This window comes from Lactuca sativa, chromosome 9 (assembly GCF_002870075.4).
Source record: "Lactuca sativa cultivar Salinas chromosome 9, Lsat_Salinas_v11, whole genome shotgun sequence".
Classification (NCBI taxonomy): Eukaryota; Viridiplantae; Streptophyta; class Magnoliopsida; order Asterales; family Asteraceae; genus Lactuca; species Lactuca sativa.
This window is the reverse complement of record NC_056631.2, coordinates 67,230,088-67,241,046: the sequence shown is the minus strand read 5'-3', so window position 1 is coordinate 67,241,046 and position 10,959 is coordinate 67,230,088. Positions and strand designations below refer to the sequence as shown.

Sequence of the window (10,959 nt, the reverse complement as noted above, 5' to 3'; positions counted from 1 at the left end):
GTAGCTTGACACCATAAAAGGTGTTTATGATCCATGAACATGGGTTTACGGTCTAAGGACATCCTTAGACCATAAACTCATGTTTACTCCCCATTTGGTCCGATTTTGGTGTTCTAAGTCCCTTCGGGTAAGTCTCTAAGCCATTGCTAAGCATGAGAAGTGTTTGGGAAGGGTTTTTGAGCATTAAAACCCACATCCAAGGGGTTTACGGTTTTGGGAGGCTCCCAAGACCATAAAATCATGTTCTTTAGGTTTCCGTATGATTAAGTCACAAACTTTCAAGATAGAAGTGTTAAACAACAAGCTAGGGAGGTTTACTTACCGATTTGAGGCTCGGAGGGACGATTTTTGACCAAAACCCGTTTGTAAAGAGAGAAAGTAGAGAGAGAGGGTCTAAGGTGGTAAAAGGTTTCTAAGGAGTGTCCACCCACCCTTATATAGGGCTTGGGTGTTGTACCCGGTATACGACTACCCGATACTTATGTTTAACAGGGTTTAAAAATTTTTACCCGGTTAAATGGCCGTAAATAAAAATAAACTTTTTCCAAATAAATGGAAAGATTATTTACGTGACTTTATTTTCGCTTGACGAATATTAATTAAAATATTCTAACGGGTTTAAGTCCGGTCAAAATATTTTCGGGATAAATTTGGCTAATTTTTGACGTAACTAATTTCGACGTTAACTGCGACGTTAACTTTGACGTTAAAACTAACGGAAATTTTTGGGTTGTCACACGGTATACCCAGCCAGAAAACGGGCTAGAAAATACGGGATGTTGCACAGACACCAGGCTGTAAGATGCACCATAAGAAGAATAAGTTCTGTTTACTCACTTTGTCTCCATGCCTCTAATGGTTGATGGAAAGTGTGATGAACCGGTGGAGTAAGCGATGGATCGGGGACCGAATACTGCTCTCGGGAGATACGTCGGAATTAAACATTTCGGAGGCAATATTTTGCCAGAAAGAATACCCCGTGACACCCTTCGCATAACCTCTAGCAGTTGCACTAAAAAACATGCCAAACTCGGGAGTCATAGCCTCATGTCGATCATATAGTCCTACTCTCCAAGCAAACTCAACCAGGCTGCACTCCCGGTACTCACCCCCCAACCGAAATTCCTACGCCTGTGGCCAATGTGGATCTTGAACAGTTTCCTGAAATGTCACCGTTGTGAAAAACTCGACACAAAACTCCTTGTAGACCCGCTCTTGTACCCGAAACAGATTCTGCCAACCAGAACAGGTAAACGAATACCCATCTCTGATAAATATCTTTGTCAAAAACGGGCTCACCCGGTCTATGAGCCCTACTTCCCTTAATCTTGTCCAATTTACTTTTGGAGCAACTACAATTTCTCTGTTGTAGAGCCACCCCAATCTGTTGTTCCAACGGGTCAAGACATCGTGGGGCATTGTTGTGGGAAAATTGTAAAACGGGTGCAAACCCAAAACCCCATCTGGAACCTCTCTTCTTGGAGCCATTCCTGCAAAAACAAGGAAAAAAAACACATCCAAAACAATAATCCACAAATTAGACATAAAGGAAACGAATTCTGTTCAACCCCAGGATTCACGTCGTGAATTCGTATTCCCAGCAAGCAGAATCGCAACAATAGGGGTAAATCAAGTCAAAATATCAATGGGTTTTACTCCTATACTACTTCCAAACACTTAGCATGAACATTCAAAGGTTATTACGAACTTTGAAGAATTAATTTCGTCATTTCACTCAATTAACAAACCCTAACCCCAAGTTCATCTACTAGAGCAAAAACTAAACTTAATAATAAATAATTATTACCTTTTTTGGAAGTATTATGTAAGCACAAGGAAGATTAGTAGAGTTGTCGGCTAAAATCGCAGCAATGGGGACCAAAGGGGACCAAACTTCTGCTTCCACTTCGTGAGGAATAAAGAAAATGAAGTTTTACTGGTATCTAGGGCTTTATTCTGTGGTCCCGTGTTTTCAAAAATTCACGTCGTGAATTCTGAATGATTCACATCGTGAATTTCGTCTGGGCAAAAATTGGGCGATGTACTGACGGACTGATCTTGGGCTTGTTAGTCTAATGGGCTAAACTATATCTTGGAGTATCTATCCCGGTTCATTCACTATTCACGTCGTGAATATGTTCTAGAAGAAAAATCAATTTTTACTTTAAACTAAATTCTCAATTATTACTACTTCCATTTTAAGGTCCCTACATTCGGTGCTTAATTATGTTCTAATAGAGTTGGATGACATGATCTAAGTTTTTAAAACTAAAATGCAAAAAGAAAAAGAAAATTTTTGCAAACCAAACTCGGGTTGCCTCCCGAGAAGCGCTTCTTTTTCTTGGAGTCTTGAGCTGGACTCCGTGCCTCCTACATTGAGTCGTCGGAAGAATCCACCACTAGGATCTTTTGTTCCTTGAATCGCCTATTGTAAGCTTGAACTCGCCTTTTGTATGCCTTCTTTGAATTCTCTTTTTTAACTTTGACCTCTTCTTCAAGCTTGCGTTTGGTCCCTTTAGTTTCTTCCTTGCACTCCATAGCATCCTCCTCCTCTTTCACCACCGGATTTTTCACTCTTGAAGTGACCTCCTCTTCATCACTTGTCATTTCCTCATCCTCTTTGCTTACCCAAGAAGGTGGACTCTTGTAAGCTATGACTTCAACCAAAAATGGAACAGATGCTCTAGGTTTTGTTCTTTTAACTTGATGATCTGCCTTGATCTCTTCTTCCATAAGCTTTTCCAGTTCTTCTAGTTCATTATCTTCATTGATTGTGAACACCTCTTCTTGAACATGTTCCTTTGGGGAGCCATCTTCTATCCCAAAAACTTCTTTTTCATCTCCAACTCTCAAGGTGAGCTTAGACTCGCGGATATCAACCAAAGCTCCAACAGTGTTAAGCAATGGACGGCTAAGGATAATTGGAACATCGGGATCTTCCTTCATATCCAAAACTACAAAATCTATTGGAAAAACAAATTTTCCAATTTTCACCAAAATATCCTCCACTATGCCCCGGGGTTGTGTCACTGAACGGTTCTCCATGTGAATCGTCATTTTTGTAGCCTTCATCTTCTGAATGTCTAACTTCTGATAAAATGAAAAAGGCATCAAATTAATGCTAGCCCCGGAATCGGCTAAAGCATTCACCTTCATTTTGTTGCCAAATTCACACGGAAGAGTGAGGCGTCTAGGATCTCCCATCTTCTTCAGTGTCTCTCCCAACACAGTTTTCGAGCTTTGTTCACTTAGGACTACCTTAGAATGCTTCTTCAATTGCTTGCAAGTGTCTATCAAATCTTGTAGTAATTTCTGATGCTCGGGAATTTTGGATAAGGACTCGACAAAGGGAGTATTAATCGGGATCCCCTTCACATGCTTGACAAAGTCTCTATGTTCTCTCTCCAGTGGACTAAGGGTAGCTTGGGAAGGAAAAGGCAAAGGCGGCTGATAAACCGAACCAACTACAGAATTTTTCAGTTCATGACGGGCCCACGTCGTGAACATATAAGGTTCACGTCGTGAATTCTGGAACTCAGCAGCTTCATGATTTTCGAGCTTGGTCTTCTTCATCTTTGGATCGGGCTGCTGTGGTTCTTCTTCCAATGCCTCCAGGAACTCAGAGATGGCTTCTTCTTCGGTGTCTATGGCCATTACATGAGATTGGGTCTTCGTTTCGGTATTTTTCGGGGATAACTTCTCATGAACTAGAGTGGCTAGTTGACCAACTTGCACTTCAAGGTTGTGGATGGAGGCTTGCTGATTCTTAATTAAAGTTTGTTGTTCCATAATAGCAGAATCAGTGGCATTGTGTCTCTTTTCCGAAGCTTCCATAAACTTCATCAACATAGTCTCTAAATCGGGCTTCTTCTCGGCTGGTGGCTGCTCTTTTTGATAAAAGCCTCGACCTGTCTGCCTATACTTCTCTTCATTTTGCTTCTTATACTCTTCATATGGAAGCCACTCCTTCTTCGGTTTCCTCCAGTCCTCATCAAACTTATCCCCACTCGAGTAGCACACTTGAGCTTTTCTGTTCCCAAACTCATCTAGATTGCAGTCCTTGGTCAAATATGGACCACTACATTTCTCGCAACCCACTCTTATGGCATGTATTGACTGGTCCATTTGTGTTATCCTTCGATCCAAATTATTCAGCATAGCCATCACAGCTGGTATTTCTTCAGTTTGGGCCCCTCCACTGCCTTTGATTCCATTTTGCCTAGGGTTGTGGTATTCGCGAGAGTGTTTCACGAATTCTTCAATCAACTCCTTGACCTCCCTCGGATTTTTCTTTGTCAACGGTCCTTGAGAGTCACGGAGTTGTCTCGTCATAACGTTGACCCCATCATAGAAGATTGACATCTCTTGTTGCACATTTAGATCATGCTGAGGGCAATTTCTGAGCAAGCCCTTGTACCGCTCCCATGCTTCGTATAATGACTCCCCCGGCTGTTGCTCAAAGTTGGCTATTGCCTTCTTGAGTTTGGCTATCTTGGATGACGGGCAAAACTGGTCTAGGAACTACTCACGCATTTGAGCCCAAGTGGTAATTGTACCCGGTGGAAGTAATTTTGTTATATGCTAACCAACTAAGCTAAAATAACAAATAAATAACTAATTAACTTTTTGCAGATTTTATTCCACAAAAAGGGGGTCGATTAATCTAATGCAACTAAATAAACTAATAATCTAAGCCGTTGCCCAGCAACGGCGCCAAAAACTTGATGTGCACAAAAGTACCCACTAATTTTAATATTTATAACCTAACAAACTTAAACTAGCTATGCACTTATAGGCAGTGTACCTAGTCAGATTACAGTATAGTTTGGGTAAGTCGGGTGTCGATCACAGGGAACGGTGTTACTAATTAACCTACTTACTATTAAATTAACCTAATTATTAACAAGTTTAAAAGGGGTTTTATCTGATTTTACAAGATCAGACGAACTTAAATCAAATTCAATAAGTAAAAACACACTCTTGTCTAGTTTGAATCCACTTCTTCCTTATGGCTAGCTAATGATTATGGATTATCAAGTTGGTTTTAATTGTATTAGTAATTTAGTTCTAACTTTACCAATAATTAACTAATTCATGTCAAACCATGTATATTCACACACAATTAAACACAGAACTAATTATGAATATAAATATGTTATGTAAGATTTGTTATATAAATGCAATTATAGTCACGATACACGTTCTCTAGCACAGCTAAGCTTATTTACTCTAATTACTAACTAATATTGGTCAATCCTAGCTCTAACAATTCAATGTTCACTAAATCATTAGGTAAACAAGTTCATGCAGTTAATGGTCACTAAGCTACACAGAACAGGCAATCAAGTAATTAGAGAAACAAACATAAGCATGCTAGGTTATACAAATCAAACACAAGCAATTTTATCAACTAAATAAATCCATAAAAATTGAGCTATTCATAAGTTGGAAGCTTCATCTAGCCAAACAAGAGTAGCTAGATTCAGCTGCTCATCATAGCAACTAACAAACTAACACAAATTGAAGTGATATAAAAACATGTTCTTAATTAACAAAATAAACTAAATTATGGACCTTCACTCTTTTTGGTGTTGAAAGCCTCTTCCCAAAACTTTTCTCTCCTCAAAATCGTCTTCTGGAACTCCTCTTTCTAGCCAAAATTCCCCTCCATTCGTAATGGTCAAGGATTTATATAGTTGTTGATATCCATAAATTCACGTCGTGAATAATAAGAAATTCACGTCGTGAATAATAAGAAATTCACGTCGTGAGTTGTAGATAACCGTGCCCGTCAATGATTCCTTCACCCGCGTACATATCTTCTAGAACCAACAATTCACGTCGTGAATTCTTTAAGTCTCACGTCGTGAATAATCTTTTTCCAGATTTTTTTAATCTTTTAATTCCCAAAGTTTCTTTCTTTAACGCTTTTAGTCCCTTTTCTTCAAAATGTCTTCTTTTTGGCTGTAAATAACATTTAAGCTCATAAGTACCATTCTTCTAAACAAATTACCAACTTATTAATAAAAATGTACTTAAATATTGCCTAAAAATAGGTATAAATATGGAAATATCACCATCCTTTCGATTCCTATTGGTTGAAGGACCGAAACCTTCCTTTCAGCTCCTATTGGTTGAAGGACTGAAACCTTCCTTTCGGTTGGTATTGTGATGAGGACCGAAACTGCTCTTTTGGTTCCTTGAGTCTTCTTCTGATTTGTTCTTCCTTTCTATCCTTACAAAATCAGGATTTTGGGAATTCTGAGAGATTATTCTTATATCTCAGATTTCTTTGATGCTTTCTATCAGCCACCTGTTTTGGATTTCTATGAATGTTGGCCTTTCGTTTCGAAGTATGGGCACAACATTCACTGTTTGCTGAAGAAGTATCACTTGTGGTTTGCATAGGTTCGTGCAAAGGGGGTTTAGTTCCACTTGTGCTCGTCACATCATACTTTGTAGGCTCATTTAGTGGTTCAGGTATGTATCTACCTTTTACTCTCCATGAGGTTTTCTGAGAAAGACCCTTCGTCTCATCTGCGTTGTCTATTGGGGCCGACCAGAAGAATTCGTCACATCCTCCAGCATTGTCTTATTCTACCATAGCTGTTAACTCTGCAGTTTGTTGTGGAGTGACTCCCGGTAAAGTGTAGACTTGGTTTGGGGTAGTTTGAACCTTTTGGTACACAATAGCTTTAGCTTCGAGAACTTTGGTTTTGTCGGTAGACGAACGAGAAAACTCAACAGAGTTTTCAGAAATTATTTTCTTATGTGACTTAGGTTCGTTTTTGGCTAATTCAGAACAGTCCACCAAATCCTCTACAGAGATTTCACTCATATCATCATCCTCATTAAGTTCAGATGTATTTTTCAGCATCGATTTTATTTTCTGAACTTAAATTGGCATTCAAAGAGTCAAATTTTTGTATAGTGTCGGCTCTCAATTTCAATCTATCATTTTCGTCTAACAGATTTTTGAGCATGTCCTTATGGTCCTTGGACTTTATGTAGGATTCAATTTTGTCCAGACCTATTTTATACGCAAGAGACACTTCATCAGAAGATACAACACTTTCACAATTGTAGGCTTCAACGTCGATTTCATCCTCCTTTAATTCAAGGAAGGGTAAAATCATACGATGTATCTTCTTCCCTATTTCACAATCAAGATGCAACTGAGTGATGTTAAAATAGAGTCTCTTAGCAATTAAACAAAACACATTTCGCTGTTTAAGAAGTTTAAGATTGTCTCTTTGAAAATAAATAGTATCATCTTTAGATCTAATTAACTCCTTTTCCTTTTGCTCGATCCACATCCTTTGTTCGTCATTCTTTGAAGAAATCCTGCTGATTTGATCAGTTAGATTAGAATTTGTGACACGGGTTTGGGTGATACTGCTACTTACGCTTGAGAATTTTGACTTTAAATTATTTAATTCCTTTTCATAATTATTAGCATGTATTTTTAGAGAAGCAAGAATATTTTGTACCTTTTTTTATCAACTCATCACATTCGTTGATCTGAGTACTAACAGGCTTGGCAGCAAAACATGTGTCCTCTCGCTCTCTTTCCTCTTCAACTCCACCATCAGTTGTGTATCCTCTCATTTGGGACACACCCTCGGTCACTACAAAGCATCTCTCTATTGCATGATCTGCTTTTGCCAGCATAGCCTTTCAATGAGTGGGCTTCCTGAATTCATCATCCTCAGAATCTGTGGACCAGACCTCCACACCACCAAACTCATCACTGTTGTTTGTACCCTGCACAATTAAAGCATTCATGGTAGAGTTATTAACAGTAGACTTTCTTTTCTTTATTTCCTCCAATCTTCTCAGAAGGCTCGCTTCCTCATCTTCTTCGTTTGTCTTTTTTTCTTTCTTTCTCAACATACAGTCTTTAGCAAAATGATTTATGCCTCCACAGTAATGGCAGTCGAATCCTGAGTCTCCTCCAACTTTAGCTTCCTTCTTTGACTCTTCCGATTTTGACCCCATCTTTGGTTCCTCCTTGATCCTTTCAGCGCTGTAACTACCCTGCCAGTTTCAGTTCTTGTTGGCTGGGAATTTCTTCTTCATGAATTTTCTGGGATTGGACACCATCATGGCGTATTCTTTGCCGGTTAGATCAAAATTTGCAAGATCTAATTCCTCTTCTTCTTCAACCGAACTTTTTCCTTTGGAGACAAGAGCTAAGGAACCCAGACCAGAAACCACATTTGTTTCCTTTGATAAAGCATTCTCATGGGATTTTAAAATACCCACTAGTTTTTCTAAAGAGTAAGACTTGAACTGTTCATGAGCTTTGACTGTTGACACAACAGCCATCCATTCAGGTATGAGGTTGTTCATGAAAGTAACCTTTTGTTCAATAACTTTCCTTTCAATCCCATGCTTTATCATCTTACTTAAAAGATGATTGAAGCAATCGAAAGTTTGAACAAGTTTTTTTTCAGGCTTCTGCTTAAAGTCACCAAACTCAGATAACAAGAGAGTTTGGATAGAGTGTTCTAATTCTTCGTCTGTGGAATATAATTCCTTCAGTTTATCCCAGATCTCCTTAGCTGTAGCACAAGAACTCACTAAACGAAACGTATCCAATTGTAGCGCAAACCTTATCATCCTCAGGGCCTTGATGTTGCATTGAAATTTCTCCTTTTCATCCTGACGAATATCTTTGACATCATTGACAAGCTGATTGTATTCTTTCTATGTTTTAACAATCTTTGATGTGCTTGAGTGAGCGAATGGGCCTGCAGTAATAGCTTCCCAGATTAAATACCCATTGTCCTCCGATCCAATCACGTAGTCTTCAAAGTGATGCGTCCAAACTTCATAGTCTTGTGTATACAAGATTGGTATTCTTGTTGTAGACCCTATGCTGTTGGAGATATTGATCAGATTGGTTTGCGAATCATCCATGGACATTGTAAATACTTTTGATCGATAACCTGTAAAAGATTAGACTTGTAATATATCGTTAGGGTTAGATTAACAATTCATGAGATACGTCAATAAAGAGTGATAGCTCAATAAATATCAATCAATGCGGAATTAAAACCCTAAGAACTTATTCGACAGAAGAGATGTGTATGAATTACACAGTCTCCTGCTCTGACACCAATTGATGAGTTCAAAAATCTTAGATCGATTAGATCTTTCACAAGTACGATAAAAGAAATCAAACATTTTAAGAGCAATATAAGAATGAACACATAAAAGAATCAAATATGTGTTTATGATTCAAAACTGAGTCACGCCTCAGCAGAGCTCGATGAAGAACTTCCGCTGTAGAGGCGAGCTAGGGTTTACAAAACAATGAAGCAAATAAAATAAATGAAAGTGATCCCTACTAAGTCTGCATGCATGCAACATATATACTAAACCCTAGTACAAAATTATGCACGGCTGGACAGGCCCAATACCGACATTCAAACTGGGATAAGGACCGAGCCCATGACGCAGTCTAATAGACTCAACAGTAATCTTCATCGGACTCACCGAGTTGTTCATCCAACTCGTCGAGTTAATGGCCATCTTCATGTGACTCGCCGAGTCCACTTTGCGACTCGCCGAGTCGATTCAATCCTCTTTCCATACAGACTTGTTTTGAGCCATGCATCGGCTCCAAATCACAGATCCAAGATTCTAGGGCATGCTTATCATGTAAAATTGCAAATTTTACATGCATGCATGGCCTTAAAGGCTCCAAATGCCAAATCTAAGTTCTTAATGGGGCTTCATGCCCAAGAGGGACCTCAATCACAACCAAAACTGTAACTTTATGCTTCTAGAATCCGAAAAGGGTCCAGATCTGAAGTTACAATTTTAGATCTAGCCCATAGCTCATCATACCAACTTGATATTCCAAGAAAACCCTAAAAATCAACAAATAGATGAGATCTATAAGAAAAATGACGGTTTAGGCACCTCTGGAAGATGGTATCTGAGATGAATGTCGATTTCCACACTCTAATTGCTCCAATCTCCTCATCCTCAAAGTCTCCTCTTTCCAAAATCCTCTTTTCAAGCTTCAACACATACACAATGCACACACACACACACACGAATAAGGGCTCTCAGGGACTCTTTAGAACTGTAAAGAGGTCCAAGGGAGGCTAAGGTACCTTTAAATAGGGGTAGAAATCCCGGGATTTAGGGTTTCATCTGCCAGCTCCTACTCTCCGAGTCCCCATATGGACTCGTCAAGTAGGTCACTTAACACACAATCCCACCCCGCTGCTACTCGACGAGTAGGGAAATCAACTCGTCGAGTAGAGCTTAACCCAATACATCTTATTTAGAACAATACCTGAGAATCGGGGTGTTACAACTCTCCTCCACTTGAACTAGACTTCGCCCTCGAAGTCCGCTGGAATAAACAATGTCGGGTAATGCTCGTGCATCTCCGCCTCTGGCTCCCATGTCCACTTGGATCCCTTCCGATGTTCCTGCTGTACCTTTACCAAAGGTATTTCCTTGTTCCGCAAAATCTTCTTCTTCCTTTCCAAGATAGCCATAGGCCTCTCCACATAGTTCAGGCACTCATCAACCTAAATGTCATCCAGCGATACCACTGCCTCCTGGTCCATAATGCATTTTCGCAATTGCGAAACATGAAATGTATTGTGGATCCGGCTAAGCTCCTCCGGAAGCTCTAGCCTATAAGCCACCCAGCCAACCCTGACAACAATCCTGAATGACCCAATGTAACGGGGACCCAATTTTCCCCTCTTCCTAAAGCGAATCACACCCTTCCAGGGTGAGACCTTCAGAAGAACCATGTCACCCACTTGAAATTCCAGTTCAGATCGGCGTCGGTCGACATAACTTTTCTGCCGACTCTGAGCGGTCTGCAGCCGCTGTCTAATCTGCTGTATCATCTCGGTAGTTTGCAGAACTACCTCTGTCCGACCCATCACCCTGTGCCCAACCTCGCCCCAGCAGACTGGGGTCCTA

The 10,959-nt window shown here is 39.8% G+C and overlaps 1 non-coding gene across 1 annotated transcript; it reads left to right on the top strand.

The window, feature by feature from the left end:
• Positions 1–4,378: 4,378 nt before the first annotated feature.
• Positions 4,379–4,485, top strand: LOC111901808 (small nucleolar RNA R71). Its single transcript, XR_002853605.1, has one exon. It is a non-coding gene; the product is annotated as a small nucleolar RNA R71 (small nucleolar RNA).
• Positions 4,486–10,959: the final 6,474 nt, after the last annotated feature.